This window comes from Prosopis cineraria, unplaced genomic scaffold, assembly GCF_029017545.1.
Source record: "Prosopis cineraria cultivar Desert tree isolate PC_DT_omini unplaced genomic scaffold, ASM2901754v1 PC4, whole genome shotgun sequence".
Taxonomy (NCBI): domain Eukaryota; kingdom Viridiplantae; phylum Streptophyta; class Magnoliopsida; order Fabales; family Fabaceae; genus Prosopis; species Prosopis cineraria.
Genome location: NW_026555335.1, coordinates 35,245,422 through 35,263,225, shown reverse-complemented (window position 1 = coordinate 35,263,225; position 17,804 = coordinate 35,245,422). Strand labels below are relative to the sequence as shown.

Sequence of the window (17,804 nt, the reverse complement as noted above, 5' to 3'; positions counted from 1 at the left end):
TTAAATTTACAACTAACTTCATTTAAATTTATGGGTCACATTCCATATAATTATTTAATTTTTAATGGAAAATAAAGACCCTACTATATCCATGATATTTCAAAAATTTGAGGTATTTAATTATCGTTAATGCATTCACAAGATCTATAATTATTATTTTCCCTTTCTATTTAAACAAGTTTAAATTACTACAAACTAATGTTACTCAACATGCATGAATATTCAAGGGCGGAGCCAGAAATTTTTATTAAGAGGAGCCGAGATAACAAAGTATATGTGATAATTAAAGAAAAGTTAAAATATATATATATATATATATATCACCAACATAATATAAATATTTCAACATATATATTTATATTTAATTTTACACATGTATAACAATGTGTGTGTGTATTAAGTTTTTTTCATTGATTTTTCATGGTATAAAAATTATTAATTATTATATCTACGATATATGTTTTAGCAATTTCCTTCTCAATGCGAATTATCATTAAATTGGTGAAAATTTTATGATCCTTATGAGCATTAAATGATTTAAATACATTATTACAATCTAAAGTCCTGTTCAATATAATACGCCATACCACTTGCTTGTTAAATTCATTATTTATTTTTTAATTGAAAATCAATACATTAATAATTCTCAATTGTCATAAAATCTTTATGTCAATGAAATTAAATTATATCAGAGTAAAAATTATTCATATCATAAATTTCAATAGCTTGACTATTTAAAAAAAAGTAATTTTTTAGAAGAACATTTTCATCAAACCTCTCAACTTTTGGATAAGTGATTTTATGATAGATATCAAGCATATAGCATTCAATATATTTTGAGATTTTTGTTGCAATACTTAACAAAGTTTGTTAATAATAATTCTCACAATTTCTTTCATTAAATATAATATGAAAGCAAAATAAAATGACATCCATACTTTAAGAGTATATATAACATTATCTTGTTAAAACTTAGTAGATTCTAAGACAATCATATCTTCAATCTACTAAAATAGTTACTCTATACGTATGTAAAAGACTACATATAGAATCAAAATGAAAATTTCATTTAGTGTTTCACAATTTCTATAATGTGCCAATTTAAGGGAGTCAAAAATATATAACTCATATCTTTTATTGAGAAAAAATTAAAAAATTGGGGGGCTATGGCCCTTATTGGTCTCCCCTCTCTTGCATGAAATGTAGAACCATTAGAATGCATACATCACAGAAGAAGATTTCGACTTCATGTCTGAAAATGGGTTAGGATTCTGGCGGGTTGGCAGCTCGCACGACCCAAACCCTCCAAAACCTTTCGTTAGAGGATCTTTAGTAGCAGTGGATAATGCTTTTACTTGGGCTTGATCGCCAAGTGTATCGTTCACTTTCAAGCTATTTAAGTATACAATGTTTAAATCTGCATCATTAGCTTAAAAATCAATGAGATATTATGTGCATAACATAATAATAAGCAATCCAAATCTTCAATTGCTGGATAACATTAATTTAACTAGAGTTTGGTCCTTGTTGTCCCATTATTCTCTTAATAAAAGCAATGCGCATTAAAAGTCTTAATGTTCAAAAGGTAAATGATAACCTCTTAATGTTCAAAAGGTAAATGATAACCTACCATTCCAATCAAGGCACAAAACAAAAACAAAAGAAAAAGGGGGAAATGGGAAGAATTGTCAAAAGATCTAAATAACATGTAAGATCACATATTAGAGATTTTAATAACAAAACACTTTTAAAGAGAAAAGTTGTTAATTTTGTCTATTATAAAGCATGCCATCATGCAGTAGTACAAAAAATTAAGAATTAATTTTGTTTATGCTCATGTCATATCATCAATAAGAGAGCAAATAAGTTCACCTTTAGCTTACCATATGTACTTTTTAAGCCTTTTCTCCCACCATTAAATCTTCAATAGTTGTATTGAATAGTATGAGCAAAATTAAATATATTGAAAATAAATGAAAAGATAAAGCTAAATATGTCTTCAAGTATAATAATAAACACGGCAAAGGAATTAACCTTCACAAGCCAATCAATTAGAGTTCCCCACATGCCCAGATTGATATCCTCTACAACCTCTTGATTGATGTTTACAATGGCCAAGCCATTTGAGCTTAGTTTTTCTATTTTTACATTAATCAATTGAGGCACATTCAGCCCCTGTTTATTGACAGATCACAATGTCCTATATTTGGTTGCAAGTAATGCAACGGTTACTTGGAACTTTTAATTCTTTAGAAAAAGGGAAATTATGCAAAATTTTTCTTAAAAAAAAGCAAAAAATTAACTCCATGAATTAATATTGAAAATAATTGAGTAAGAAGCCATGAGACTCATTATGTAAATATTCTAATAACTTATATGTAAAAATCAATATAAAATAACATTTGAAGACAAACTTCGCTATGCAGGAGGATTGATATAATAACATGAAAATTTAAATAAATAAATAAATAAAATTGTGGGTAAAATAGTTATATTTTGTTAATTTTAGGATAACTTTAAACAAGATGAAGGGGTGGCTTAGTGGAAGTTCTAGTCCACTCCTTTAGGTCCCTTGTTTGATCCTTGGTGCTAGAAGATGCAATTCTTTTTTTTAAATTCTGTTTTGGCTTGAAAAATTACCAGAATGCCATTAAAAAAAATAGAAAGAGATATCAAATGTCTTTATTTCTTCATCCTTCCCCATTTTCATTTTTGTTGAGAGAGAGAGAGAGAGAGAGAGAGAGAGAGAGAGAGAGAGAGAGAGAGAGAGCGCGCGCGCGCATGCGCACTTCAAGTCTTCACCGACATTCGTCTCCCGTTCTTCCTTTCGCTACTGATCCTTGCTACCGGTGACAGTGGGTACGCCAGAATCTTCCTCTCCCGTCATCCTTATCTAGTGTTTTTCCTTGGTTCCACGATGGCCTCTCTTCCTTCTTGGTTCATCGTCACTGTCGTCATCATAAGCGTGGGCTGTAGGACATCCGTTGCTACCATGGAAGTTCGATCGTGTGGTCTTCTCCATATTCTTTCCATTAATTAGTCGTTGGTCCTCTCTTCTGCCTTCCCTTTTGTTGCTGTGGTCGAAAACCTCTTCCTCTTCTCATTTCTTCTTAACGGTACTGTCTTGGGTGAGTGAGGAAGAGCTTCAAATCCTTCCTTCATGTCTCCTTTACTCTTTAGTAAACTAAAATCTCATCATTTCCCTTTCTAGCAATGGTTATGTGGCTGTGCATATTGTGTGGGTAGTAATAGATTATAATTCTCCCTCTTTGTTCTGTTATTGTTGAGTGAGAGAGTAGATATGGTTTATTAAAGCTGAAATTCAACTTTAACAGCATATATATATATATATATATATAGGCAATTTAACTTATGTATTTGTTACCGTAAGGAAAGGAATTTAAAGTTGCTTTCTTTGGGTTTAAGTTGATTTTTTTATTTTTTATGGAGAGTTTGATTTGTACAATATAATATTGATGTTGGAATTGTTGGGGCAAGAGAATGAAGGTTAAGAAGTTTAATTGATTGATTTGAAAATTTATGCATGTTAGGTGTTTGTAAAAAGTTTATTAAAATTTTATTATATCTAATAGGGACTTCAGAAGAAGAGAAGCTTGATTGAAGTTGTAAGAAAGGAATTTTATGAACTTGGTGATATATTAGGTAAGTAAATAGCATTCCCCAGTAAATAGAAGTAACGATCTTTCTCTTACCTTATTTATTTTTTTATTTACTTACTTTAATTGTTCTAGACGTATTTTTTTAATTGTATCTTATGGTTAAGCTAATTTATATGTAATTGGCTTATTTATTATTCAACTTTAATTATGTAGGCATTCTCATGGTATCTTATTTTTTTTAATATTACATATGCATGGATTGGATAAATTATAGGTAAAAAGGTTATTTGTACTTCATAATTAAAGGAAAATTTTGAACTATAAGGATTTCTGGACTTCATGTATGACATAAATGTTTTATATAACTGAATAAAGAATGCTGGTTGTTAACAATAATTTCATTAACCCTTAACACACCAGGGTATATCTAGCTAGCAAGGTACTTTGAAGGTGCTAGCCCCATGTATCGGCCAACACATGTGGAAGGAAGGATGTAATCTAATGGATATGATCCATGCCTATTTTTCATGGCTTTTAGCCACACTAAATGTTACTTACCCTCATGGACTATGTGTCTATACCTATTATTCATTCTGTTCAGGTCTTAGCAGAAAATAAATTTTCTTGGTTATATTTTTGCTCTTAAGAATTGTATTCTTATGATTTATTTTATATAAAAAATATATTCCTAACTTATTGATTATGATTCTCTATTCTCTCTTTTCTATTTTTGTTACTCAATTATCAAAGATAAATTGTGTTGTTATCTTCTAATACCATCAGTAAATAGATTGGCCTCTTGTTTCCTATTATATATGTTTATGATTATCATTTTCATTTATTATTATTTGGGAGTGTTGTCTACTGGAAAAATTTTTGGTATTTAGATAGTAGAAATGGACTTGCTTTTCAGCAAACCTCGTGGGACTACTTGAGACGAGAAGCATTTTGTTGCTCAAATTACGTTGTGAATTAATGTAAATATTTAAGCATTTTATTTTTTATAGAGTTACTCCAGGAATCATATAGGTAGGATCCTTAGTTAAATTATTTTGGTTTGCATATATATATATATATATATATTGTATCAAAATAGAACTCCAAGTGCTGTTTGGATGTTCTTTTTAACAGGTTGTAGAGATTTTGGGAATGTCTAACTTACAGCAAAAATTGTGCCAAAATTTCTATAGCAAGCTTAAGTATTTTGTTCCTATTAACAATGGCTTAATATAAATGACAATTGTATGAAAAAATTATAATTAATATGTTAGATGGGTTAATGTTTTAGGTTTAAGGAATATGAGTTTTTTTGTATTTCAGCTTATCACACTTTGAAAGTTCGGGGTGTGACAATTGAGTTCTAATTGTTCATTGAAATTAAACGAATAAATATATACGTAGTTTGCATGAAATTGCCACCTTTCAAGCATGTCATATTCAACCAATCTATTTTTCATTTGGGTTTCCTGCCATTTGATATCTTATTTTATGTTCAAATGTTTGAAATTTAGCCTTTAAGTACTTGAAAAAGTTAAAAGGTTCACATGCAAAATGCCACATTGATCAAATGCATAATGTTTCCTGGATGATGGGTGTACACTTGCAAGAGATACCTTAAACCCTAAACACTAAACCCTCCAAAATTTTATAAGCATGTGTTGCCATAATCACTACTACAGAATTACGGGTATTTGATGTATATATATTTGACAGTTATTGAAAAATTCATTACATAAGGAAAGGCAGAAACTGGGAAAACCAATATTTGATGGTTTCAACAAAAATCATCAAATATATAAATCAATATATTTAACAATTATATATAAAACCACTAAACTTAAAATATAATATTTAAATTAGGGAATTTTTAGAAATTTTTTTATATAAGTTTGATGGTTAAGTAGTTAACCATCAAATATAGTCAGACAATATTTGATGATTAACCTTGATAACCGTCAAACTTATGCAATTTAAGATTGCCTTCGCCTTCTTCATATCTCACGTTGCTCTATAGAGAGAGCTAAACCAAACATGCCTGGAAATTTTGAATCTCTCTGAAACTTCTTCTCTACCTAAATGTCTCTACTACTTTGACTTGTCTAGAAGCATTGATTTGTGAAGATCCCATTATCCATCGTCATGCCCTAGCTTCTTTGAGCACATAATTGCCTCCATAATCAGAGCTTAGTGAAGAATCAGAGCCTTTGCAAGCGGTCGGGCTATTGCTCTGTGAAGAATTAGAGCATTCTTATGCTCTTGCTCTAACAACTTGGTGGAATCTATTCGAGCTATTCTGTTCTACAATTTCATTCTGCATTGACTAAAGAAATTCTCAAGTATGTTTAAGCTGTTCATTCTCTTTTTTTATTCAAATGCTTGAGGTTCGAATTGGTAACTATGGTAGCTATAGTCTGTGATTTATACTTGTACTGGATTGCTTGCTTTACATTGATCATTTTCTACTGTGGCTGGGTGCTCAATGAAAGCATGTTGATGTTGTTTGCTTTTCTTTCCATGGATGTATGCAAGGTGCTTGACAGAATGCCTCTAAGAAATTGAAAATCACCCAAGCACTCTTAGCCAAAAGAATTAAATTGGAATAATAATTATTATACCTAATTAGAGCATCTCTTTCAAAATTAGTCCTAGTACATGTTCCTTATTGGTGTAAGAGCTAGATTTTTGGGTAGAGTCTAAAGATGAGGGGTCTGAATATAGCCTATATATCTATGAATCTATATATATATATATATATATATCAAAATTAACGTTTATTTAGAGCATCTCTTTTAAGGCATATCTATGAATGTAGCTTATATATCAACTATTATTAGAATCCAAAGATGAGATATCATTATTTGGTAGTTCTTTAATTCCTATGTCAAGATAAAAATCAAGATTCGTTGAAAAGAAGAAAAAAAATAGAGAGGATATTGTTCTTGAAGTATTCCATTGGGTATAGATATATTTTGATTTACTGCTATTGGAATCCAAAAGTATAATAGAAAAATGCATGCTTGTGCACATGACACTAGCTAGTTGTTTGGCATTTTTTTGGCTTAACCATCGACTAAGAGAATAAAAATATTTCACATTTATTTTTTTAGTTAATGTTAAAGAAATTAACTTCTTGCTATTGAATTAAGTTTGATTAAACTATACAAGGATTGAATTTAATTCAAAGAGGGGGTAAAATGCCCAAGAAACTTCCAATTATAAGTTGTTATGCTGTCGAAATTTTATTAAATAGTAATAAAATTTGTGGCTTTATTAAGTTTCAAATCATTGGAATTGTGTTTTTGTGAATTTTGTTGTTACCTAACTAAGTAGGAATGAATTAGATTATAAGTTATGAAGTTTTATTACTTATTAGTAGATAGTAAAATTTTTACTAAAACTAAGTTCTTCAAATTAGTTTTCATACTTGTAATCAATAAAGTTTATTGAGGAATTATGTGTGAAAGCATGTGACTCATGATTCATTATTTGATTGATGAAGACTGTAACATCCCGAAATTTTAAGACTCGAATTTATAAAAATAAAATAAAAGAAAATATCTATAATTAAATTAAAATTTAGAATAATTTGATAGAGGTCTAGAGTTTGAATTTTACTAAGTAAAAGTTTAGTTTTATTTGATTTTTAACTATGGGAAAAATTACCAAAGTTGACCTGGGCTTTTGTGCAATAATAAAAAAATGTTGGGCCCTTTCTTGTAATTTACCCCAAAATGTTTTAGCATTAGTTTTAAAGAGCAAAACAGACCAGAAACGTAGAAAAGAAAACAAGGAAAGGAAAGGAAACGCGTGAGAGAGAGAGAGAGAGAGGAAGAAGAAAGGAGAAAGAGAGGGAGTTAGGTTCGGATCTAGGAGTCTTTGCGACCGTTGCGAGCTCGGCTACACGATAGGTAAACTCCCTACTTCAATCCTCTTCCCTTTCTCTTGATTTTTTTCAATTTTTGGAAGAGGATATTTTTGGATTTTGATCTCAAAGGCTTTATTCTTGTAAGCTTTTGTTTCTTTGGATCCTAGGGAGCATGTTTTGAGTTTCTATATAGTGATCTAATGTTTTGAGTGGATAATTGGATGAAAAGAGGTGTTTTGGGCACAAAATAAACCTTGAGAAATTGGGTTTTTGCTCTTCAATGGTTTAAGCTTATTGATTTAGTTATAATTTTTCTATTTGAGATCAATAAGATTTAAATTAAGGTTTGGTTTTCATTATAAGGGCTAATGGTGAAAGCTGGTGACACTAAGTGAAGGTTTTTAATTGATAAAAAATTATATAAATTGAAAATTAGCCTAATGATGGCTAATAAATGATTTTGGTGGTTAAGTGATACTATGTGAATGTTTGGTTTAATATATGGACCATTAGGGTGGATTATGACTCATTGACCCAAGTTGTGTGGTATGAGTTATAGTCTTCATTAATACTATTTGTCATGATAAGTGATGTGGATCACTTATATGTTGTAGGAAATTATTGGTGAAACTTATTGAGAAGTAAGGAACAAGCCGAGCCCTATTTTGTACAAGGGGAACCCTTTTGGTACCAAAGGGTTGAGGTAACAGGGAAATTTATATTTCTTATTACTTTGTTTTAGTTATTTTTGAATAAATATTACTAGTTATCATGCATTACATGTTTTAAAAGATTAAGTGTGTTTTATAAGGGGTTATGGGGTACTACTTTGATTATAGTGCAAATATGTTTTCTAATTGTTTAATAACAATGTTTTTATGGAAATGAGATTTATAAATATTATACTACTTTAGAGTGTTGAATGGTCAATACTCAGGAAAGGTAGACAAGAGTAAAAGGCATGATCTCAGTGGGAGTTCACCAATGAGAAGGTGTGGATTTTTGATATTCTATGGCACACTGTCAGTACTCAGTGTTGTCTTACGTATTGTGGGCTCAATACACTAAAGTGGTTAGTGTATTGAGAGTTCGACACCTCTCAGTGGGAGAGGGAATCCAACATATGAAGTGTGAGGTTGAGTGCCTAGGCCAAGGTAGCCCTCACATGGAAAGTAAGTTAGGCTGGCTCTAGGAGGGAGTTAGCTTCAACTGCTTAGGATTCACGTCGAAGGGGCATAGGAGGTTCGGTGGATTATATCATGCCTTAGATTATATTTTGTGCCTGTGGAGGTACAAGTAGGTATAAGGTTTACCTACGAGTTAAAGAGTGCCAGGTGGCATTCTGTTGGTCATGAAAGGCTATATCGGCCTAGGTCATGCATTCATGCATTTTAAATGGCTAAATTATATACTATATTGAATTTATTATTCGTTTATTTGATTATGGTTTACTTTGTAATAATCAATGTAGATTTCACTGTTACTGAGACTATGGTTGTCTCACCCCTTTCTTTTCAATATTCTAGGTCCAGGCGAAGGATCCAGTGATGGACGGGGAAATGACCAATGCTAGGGGTTTACTTGTGATTTGTAAAGAACTGCAACCCCTTTCTTTTGAGAAAATATATTGTAATGTATTTAAGATTAGGGTGTCAGTAGGATATGATTATGTGTGTGTGTGTGAATATGTGTGGATTGTGTGCTTGTGCATGAATTTTTGTCTGTTTGTAGACTTGTGGCTAGGAAACTTGGTTATAGTGTGTGGTTTTGATGGATTTACTTAGTAGACCAAGTTTCTATTACAAGCAGATCTTTATTTTAATATATATATATATGTGTGTGTGTGTGTGTGTCATTCTATAAGCAATTGCAAAGTGGTTGCATTGCAAATGGTGTGCTATGGGCAAACAAACATCTTGGATAGAGAGAGTGGGTCCGTGGGCCCCACAAGGAGCTCTGAGCCAAGTGAAAATGTTTAGCATATGTATTTATATAAATACATGGTATTTGGATTGATTTGTGACCACTCTTGTATGATTTGTGCATTTTGGGGGTTTAGGGTCCATTTTGGAAAATGGCACCCGGGTGGTCAAATTTTGATGTATGGGGGTTTTCCATCATTTGAATGTTCTATCAAGTTTTTTTAGTCTTATTTGACGTGTCCAAAGTGTTCCCACAGGTTTGTGACCATTAGGATGAGATTTGGACAATTTTGAAAATGGTTTTTACTAAAAAGCTGCACTTTTACATCCGGGTGTCCAAATCTTAATCCGACCGTTGGGTTTCTCTAAAATTTGGGTCACAAGTAAAACCATTTATAAGCTTTGTGTGGGCTTTAGAATCACGTCAATCGGATATCGAACGGAGAAACGACACACTCCGGAATTTGGTCTGGAGGTGCTGTCATGACAGCATTAAATTGCTGTCATGACAGCTACAGTGTTGATGTTGTAACCTGCACAAAATTCAATCCATCCGTTGGATCTTTTCAAAATTTAGTATGCTAATAGTATTCTTTAAAAGTGACATGTGGGCTTTAGAATCACTCCGATCAGAGGTCAGATGATGAAATGGTGCACTCCGAAAGTTGGTCTGGAAATGTTGTCATGACAGCTTTTTAGCTGTCATGACAGCAAAAATAACCAATTTTTTAACATGTCTAATTTTCAATCCGACCGTTGGATCTTTTTGAAATTTAGTATACTTATAGTACTCTTTGAATGTGACGTGTGAGCTTTAAAATCACTTCGATCGAAGGTCGAATGATGAAACGGTGCCTCCCGGAAATTGGCCCAGGAGGGCTATCATGACAGTAATTTAATGCTATCATGACAGCATCTTTTTATTTCACTTTCGTCTACCTTACTTCCGCGTGCTATAGGTAGAACCTATAAATTTTTTTTAAAGGCTTTAAATGTTTACTTTTCAATTGTGTATTTGCTTAGTGATTTAAATGATTTGTTTCCTAAGTTGGTTTTAGGATTTATTCCTTAACCACACTTAGTTTATTTGAATTGTGTAATTTTTGGATAACACTCGGGGCAAGTGTTACAAAGACCTAATATCAATGAGTCACTAATCATATTTTTTCTCAAAGTGATTCTTTCTAGATCTAGAAGATGACCAAGGAATGGATGTCTTCCAATCGATTAACGAAGGAATATTTGAATGGGGTAAAAGAGTTTAAGTTTGCACTTAAGCACACAAACGATCATACTAGTATGGTGTGCCCTTGTGTAAAATGTTATCTGATGAAGCGGGTTTGTGCGTCTAAATTAGAAGATCATTTAGTATGTTATAGAATTAATTAGAGTTATAAGTATTGGCACAAATATAGAGAGACAAGAAATGCGAGCTGGGGTTATAGTAAGAGCTACTTGTCACATGATTTTGATACAAGTACATATGAGGCTAATAAGGAAGACCATCTTGAAGAGATGGCCAGGGTAATTGAAGAGGAATTAAAGGATTGTCCTCAAATGCTTGAGAGATTAAAAAGTAATATGGAAAAGCCTTTGTATAGTGGTTGTGCTGAGTTCACATTATTGTCAGGGGTGTTAAGTTTGTACAACTTGAAAGTGAGTAGCGATTGGAGTAATAAGAGCTTTAGTGAATTGCTTGCACTTCTTAAAGTGATGCTACCTAAAGTGAACGAGCTTCCTATTAACACGTATCAAGCAAAATAAATGTTATGTGCTATTGGCATGAGCTATGAGAAAATTTATGCTTGCCCAAATGATTGTATATTATTTAGAAATGAATATGAATCATTAACTAAGTATCCAAAATGTAAAGCATCACGCTTCAAAGATAATAGGAAAAGTCCGGAGAAGGCATTGTAGTATTTTCCTATTGTGCCTAGATTTAGACGATTGTATAGTAGCAAAGAAGATGCAAAAAATTTAACGTGACATACAGATGAGAGGATTAAAGATGAAAAACTATCGCATCCTACTGACTCTCCCCGATAGGGAATGATTGATTATGAGTACCCTGAATTTAGATAAGAATCAAGGAACTTATGCCTTGCATTATGTACAGATGGAATGAATCTGCATGGGCTCCAAAGTAGTACCCATCGCACTTGGCCAGTGATTTTGATAATTTACAATTTACCTCCATGGTTATGCATGAAACACAAATACATGATGCTATCCATGCTAATTTTAGGGCCAAAACAACCAGAAAATGACATAGACGTGTATTTAACTCCTCTACTTGAAGACTTCAATTTATTGTGGGAGATAGGGGTTGAGGTGTATGATGGGTATAGGGAAGAAAAATTTAATTTGAGAGCTTTGTTATTTGGTACCATAAATGACTTTCTAGCGTACCGTAATTTATCAGGGTACAGTATAAAAGGAAAACTTGAATACCCTATTTGTGAAGAAAACACAGATTCAATTAGGTTGGAGCATGGTATGAAGAATGCTTATATGGGGCATCACAAGTGGTTGCATCCAAGTCATTATTATTGAAAATTGAAGAAATGTTTTAATGGAAATTCAGAAGAATGTGGCCCGCCTTTAATATTGACTAGTGACCAATTGTTTGAAAAGGATAAGGATTTGTATATCGATTTTGGGAAACCTCTTTCAAAGCACCTTGGGACAAGTGGGTGGAAGAAAAGGTCTATTTTTTTCAAGTTACCATATTGGAAGGTCTTGTATGTTAGGCATTTTCTTGATGTGATACACATCGAAAAAAATATTTGTGATAGTATTGTTGGTACGTTACTCCATATTCCTAGAAAGACTAAAAATAGCATCAATGCAAGGTTAGACATGTTTTCTATGGGGATAAGGGAAGACTTAGCACCAGAGGAGAAGGGGAGTTGCACCTTTCTTCGTCCAGCAGCTCACACATTACCTAGAAAAGAAAAAATTTCTTTCTATGAGTTTCTTGCTGCAGTTAGAGTTTCAGAAGGTTACTCATCAAACATTAAAAACCTTATGTTAATGAAAGACCTAAAGCTGAAGGGTTTAAAATCTCACGACTATTATGTTTTGATGGAAAATTTTATTCCAGTAGCGATACGTTCTATTCTACCTAATAAGGTGCGAGACATAATCGTAAAATTATGTTTCTTCTTTAAATCCATTTGTAGTAAAGTTATTAATCCCAACAAATTGTCGAAGTTATAAAGCTGAATTGTAAAAGCATTGTATGAGCTAGAGATGTATTTCCCACCTGCTTTCTTTGACATAATGATTCACTTAACTATTCACTCAGTGAAGGAGGTACAAATGTATGGCCTGGCTTATTTAAAATGGATGTATCCTGTGGAGCATTATATGAAGATATTAAAAGGATATGTCAAAAATTGTAGTCAACCTGAGGGTTGCATTGTTGAATGGTATATCAATGAAGAAGGGGTTGAATTTTATATTGAATATTTAAAAATGTCAATTATATTGGGCTACCAGTGTCTTGGCATATGGGAAGGAAAGGTGGGGAAGGGATAATAGGAAAGAATATAGTTACTGTCTTAAATTTACAGTAGGATCAAGCACATCTTTATATATTGCATAACTCAGAAGAGGTTCAAGAATTTGCAGACAAGCACTTGGATGAGCTTAAGAAGGATAATTCCAATAGAGGTGAAACTTGGTATGCGAAAGAACATAATAAGCAATTTGCACATTGGCTAAAAAACCATATTCGTGATAATTTCAACATGAATCTTGATTCTGTTCCTGAAAAAATAAGATGGTTGGCTAGAGGTCTGAGCAAGCAAGCAGCTTCTTATGTTGGCTATCTTATCAATGGATACACCTTCTATACTAAAGAGCAAGATAGTCGAAGCACAATGCAAAATAGTGGTGACACTCTTATTGCTCATGCGATGCATGTAACTAGCTCTAAAGACAACAACCCAATATACGCAAATATGTCATATTTTAGGGTAATTGAGCACATTTGGGAGTTAGATTATGTAAAATTTCAAATTCTGGTCTTCGATTGCAAGTAAGTTGACCATAAAAATGACTTTTTAATTGATGATAACTCAGGGTTGATACAGGTGAATCTGAACAAAGAAGAGTATAAAGATGAGCCTTTCATCCTTGCTTCGCAGGCCCGACAAGTGTTCTATATTTCTGATCCTGCTAAAACTAATTGGTCCATTGTTTTATTGACAAATAAATTCATTAAAGACATGGATGATACTGTTTTTGAGGATGATCCATTTTTAGGAACGTTGCTTGAAAGTAATTTCACTGAAGGTGATGCATTCTATATAAGAAATGATCATACTGAAGATATTTAGATATCAAAGAGAGGAAAAAGGATTTGAGACTAGAGTAAGCAAGGAAAAGATTAAAAGAAGACAAGAAAAAAAAGACCAACTTAAACATGTGTGTTTTTACCAAATAAAAATTACTTGTGTTTATTTAATTATCGCATATGGTCTTCTATTTTCTAAATAACTGTTACATGTATGTTTGGTTTATTTTATAAATAATTATTTCATGTGTCCATTGATTTTCTAATTATATATGTTCTTGCATTTTATAGGTAACTGGCTCTTAAGAAAGGTAAACGCAAAGGTCATAATGACCTTAATGTTCTCAGGGGTGGCCCCAGCATTAACCCTAGCAATGGTCCTAGCGTCGATCCCAGCGGTGGCCCCAATGTCGACCCCAGCAGTGGCCCTGATGATGTAGCTAATGGTGATGCTTCCAGTGTTGCTCCTAGTCTGACAATGAATGATAATCTACTTCAGGAGGAGGCAACTGAGATTAGAAAGTGCTTAATGTTGATGACAAAAGTGAATAGACGGAGGATAGCTGGACAAAAATATCCCCTCCAATGGAATGCTAAAGGGCAATTGATTAAGGACAATAAAGATAAATTCATTAGCTATATTGAAGCTGTTGCAAAAGTAAATGTGCCTATCACACTCAGAAATTAAAAGAAGGCAGATCATCTACGAGGTAGTATATTTGCAAACAAGTAGAGATTTATTTGTTAACTTACCATTATATGACTGTTGTGTCTATAATAGTTTATCAATTTACTAATAACATGCTAATATTTTACAGTCAGCATTTATAATTGATGCTAGTCCAAGGAAGTATGTCCTCCAAATAGCTGGGAGAGCAATGCATTTTTTTTTATATTTTGTGAGATCAAAATATATTGAAAGAGTGTGTAGTAACATTAATTCCAAGGTCCCTACTTTAATTAAACCTTTAGTAACCCAATAACAATGGGATAAGTTTGTTGTATCTCATTTTCAAATGGAATTTCAAGTGATTTTACTTTACCAATTGATTTTAATTTTCTAATAATATTATGCTATATTATAAGTTTAATTAATTTTAATTTTTTTCACAGCAATTGAGCCAACAAAATTAGGAGTTGGTTAAGAAAAATCTATATCCTTTTAAGAAAGGGCGTGTGGGGTATTTAGGCATAGAAAAAAAGATGGTATTTATTAATTACTAATATTTATTAATTTTAAAATTACTCCACATTTATTTGTTCTATTTGCTAGTTGCTAATTTTTTTGCTATTGACATGCACAGATTGAGCGAGAAGGCACAGGAGTTAGTAGCATATCCTGCCATGATCTTTTTATAGAAGGCTGAACTAACAAAGAGACATTACAGATGAGCATGTTCAGGAGATAGTTAATAAATGTGTAAGTATCAATATTATTAATTTGACATAATAAATTTAATTTTTTCATTCAAACAAATAATTTAAGTTTTTCAATTTGTGTCACATAGGCTGCTATCTTAGATGAAGTCTCAAAGGGTGAGCATCCGGAGGATGAAGATATCTTGGGTTAGGCATTGGATAATCCTGACCACCCCGAACGTGTTAAGGGTGTTGGTTTTAGCATTATCAAGAAGCAAGTATTTGGGACTACAAAGCCATCAAAAGGTGCAATGCCTTCTTCAGCTAAGTTTAATACACTAAAAGATGAGGTTGATAGGCTACATCAGTTTGTTGATGTGTTGCTCACGTCCCAAGGAAAGACATCCACTCATGTGGAAATTAGTCCTAATAGTAAGAGAGACAGTTGCAACGTAACTCAGCCTTCTTATCCAAACCTTCCTGAGGTAATCTTAATATTTTTTTAGTTATATTCATTTTTGTATTAATAAATTATAAATGTTTCCATTGCTTTAGGGTGAAGCCGAATGTGAGTTTTTGACAAACAGTCCAGATCGCTGTGTGGTTGCAATTGGTATAATGTATAATGTTCCTGAGGGCACTATACATAATGTGCCAATTCTTCTACGCCACGTATGAGTTTGTCTAAAAGTTTCTTTGGACGACAACTATCAGTTGCCCATTCCTACGGAGGATGTGATGACTGTAGGAGATGCATTGGGCACCTTTGTTGCATGGCCCACTGCCCTGATAAAGGCCGATATCTAACAAAGATAAGGTACACACACACACACACAATTTATAAAGCTGATCTCAAACAAAGATAAGGTATCTATATAATAACTTTTGATCTCTAACTATCTTTGGTATATAGTCCAAGGAAAAAGACTTCCTCAGTAAACAATCAACTGGCCATGATTCAAAGATTATCGCACCTCCCCTGCTTCAAAAGATGGAGCCTCAATTGTCACATAAATTCCTGACTTCACTAGGGGTATATGCAGACATGCAAAGGAGTATTCATGATTTTATTGCTGTAGACGTCCCATTTGAGCATGGCATGTATGACAAAGATTATATTAATCACATAACGCTCGAAGTCATAGATGAAGTACTCCACTATGGCATGATTAGCATGACCGTCATGGATTTTTATTTAAGGTACTTCTTTTGTATAAAAGTGGTCATTATTTTTATAAATATATACTAATCTGTTTGATTTATTAATTTTAGGTTTCTCTATCTTACAATCGTCGTGCCCCACAACCTTACTAGGATGTTCACCTTCATTTGTCCTTATGACATTACTGCTTTTTGTGACATTCGGGACTCTGATCATGAAGATCAAGCAAAGCGGCTGTGTGATTCATTCAAAGCCAGGACTACTAAAAAAAGGGGGAGGTTATTCTTGATACCTTACGTGTAAGGGTTAGTTATTTGTTATATTTAATGTGTTTTCTCAATTTTATTAACTATTTCAATTTATTATATATTCTTTACAATTGTTAATTATTTTAGGGATCATTGGATGCTAATTGCCCTCAATTCGGCTGAAGAAAAATATAAGAAATTGCCATCTATTACTTATGTTCTGCTGGCGGACAACTAGATAATCACAAAAATATGACGGAATTAATCAACAAGTAAGCACATTAATTAAGTTCATACTTGTGTTTTTTGATATTTCAAACTTACCAACTTCTATGTTTTTAGGGCTGTGTTTTTTTTACTACACGTATGAATCTTTAACTGTCCTTAGGGTCAAACCATTTGACCAGTTGTTCACATGGACAATAATAAGGGTATGTGTTTAAACATTAATTTTTCAAGTATTTATTAACAATTATTCAATAATTTAATATATTTTGTTTGTTTTGCTTTTAAAGTACTCGCGTCAAAGACTAGATTTAGTGGACTATGGATATTGCATGATGAGATTCATTAAGGACATCATCACTCACACCAAGACTTCAATCCCTACCAAGGTTCATATTTAATTTAAATATATGTTTTATATATGGCAAAATTTCATTAGTTAGCTAATTAACTTTGATATGGTTATAATTTAAATTGTAGTATTATGATAACGCTTATTGTGAAGAATTTGGGGATGCTCACATCAATGAAGTTGTGGAAGAGTGGTGCCAACATATGTTTCAACTATGGATCATGAAAAATTCATGCATTTAGTGAGTGCACATTTGGTCTAGCTTGAAGGCAAAAAGAATGTGGCTTAGGATAGAATTATTGTTTCATTTTTTAGGATAGAATTGTGATTTAGGATTAAGATTTGCAACTTTTTTGTTTATAATTAATGTGTACTATGTATGTGTATATACATATATGTATATGTTCTTTTAATTCTGAAAGAATGTTGCTGATGATAATATATATTTGCTAGATTGTCTGGATTATGAAATGTCAATTATGTTGCAGGGGGATGCTTAAACGCAGCTTCCATATAAAAGAAAATTTTACAACATATTTGATGGTTATCTAATATAACCGTGAAATATATATATATATATATATATTTCACGGTTCTCACATATAATTGTCAAATATGACCTTACTTTTTAGTCAAAGCAAGTTTTTATACCTTATACTTGACGGTTATTTAGAATCGTCAAGTATAATATCACATATTTGATAGTTAAAATAACCATCAAGTATATAGAGCTCCATAAATGACGGGG

The 17,804-nt window shown here is 32.4% G+C and overlaps 1 long non-coding RNA gene across 3 annotated transcripts; it reads left to right on the top strand.

Annotated features, from left to right (window-relative positions):
• Window positions 1–2,770: 2,770 nt before the first annotated feature.
• Window positions 2,771–17,434, top strand: LOC129308454 (uncharacterized). 3 transcript variants are annotated; one of them, XR_008592618.1, is made up of 15 exons: window positions 2,771–3,128; window positions 3,594–3,663; window positions 5,724–5,956; window positions 8,100–8,188; window positions 9,012–9,075; window positions 14,002–14,420; window positions 15,015–15,130; window positions 15,219–15,554; window positions 15,625–15,886; window positions 15,983–16,269; window positions 16,342–16,530; window positions 16,627–16,751; window positions 16,822–16,910; window positions 16,995–17,093; window positions 17,185–17,434. It is a non-coding gene; the product is annotated as an uncharacterized LOC129308454 (long non-coding RNA). The 3 variants fall into 3 exon arrangements; XR_008592617.1 differs by having other exon boundaries at window positions 16,342–16,536; XR_008592619.1 differs by lacking the exons at window positions 5,724–5,956; window positions 8,100–8,188; window positions 9,012–9,075 and having other exon boundaries at window positions 16,342–16,536.
• The last annotated feature ends 370 nt before the right edge of the window (window positions 17,435–17,804 follow it).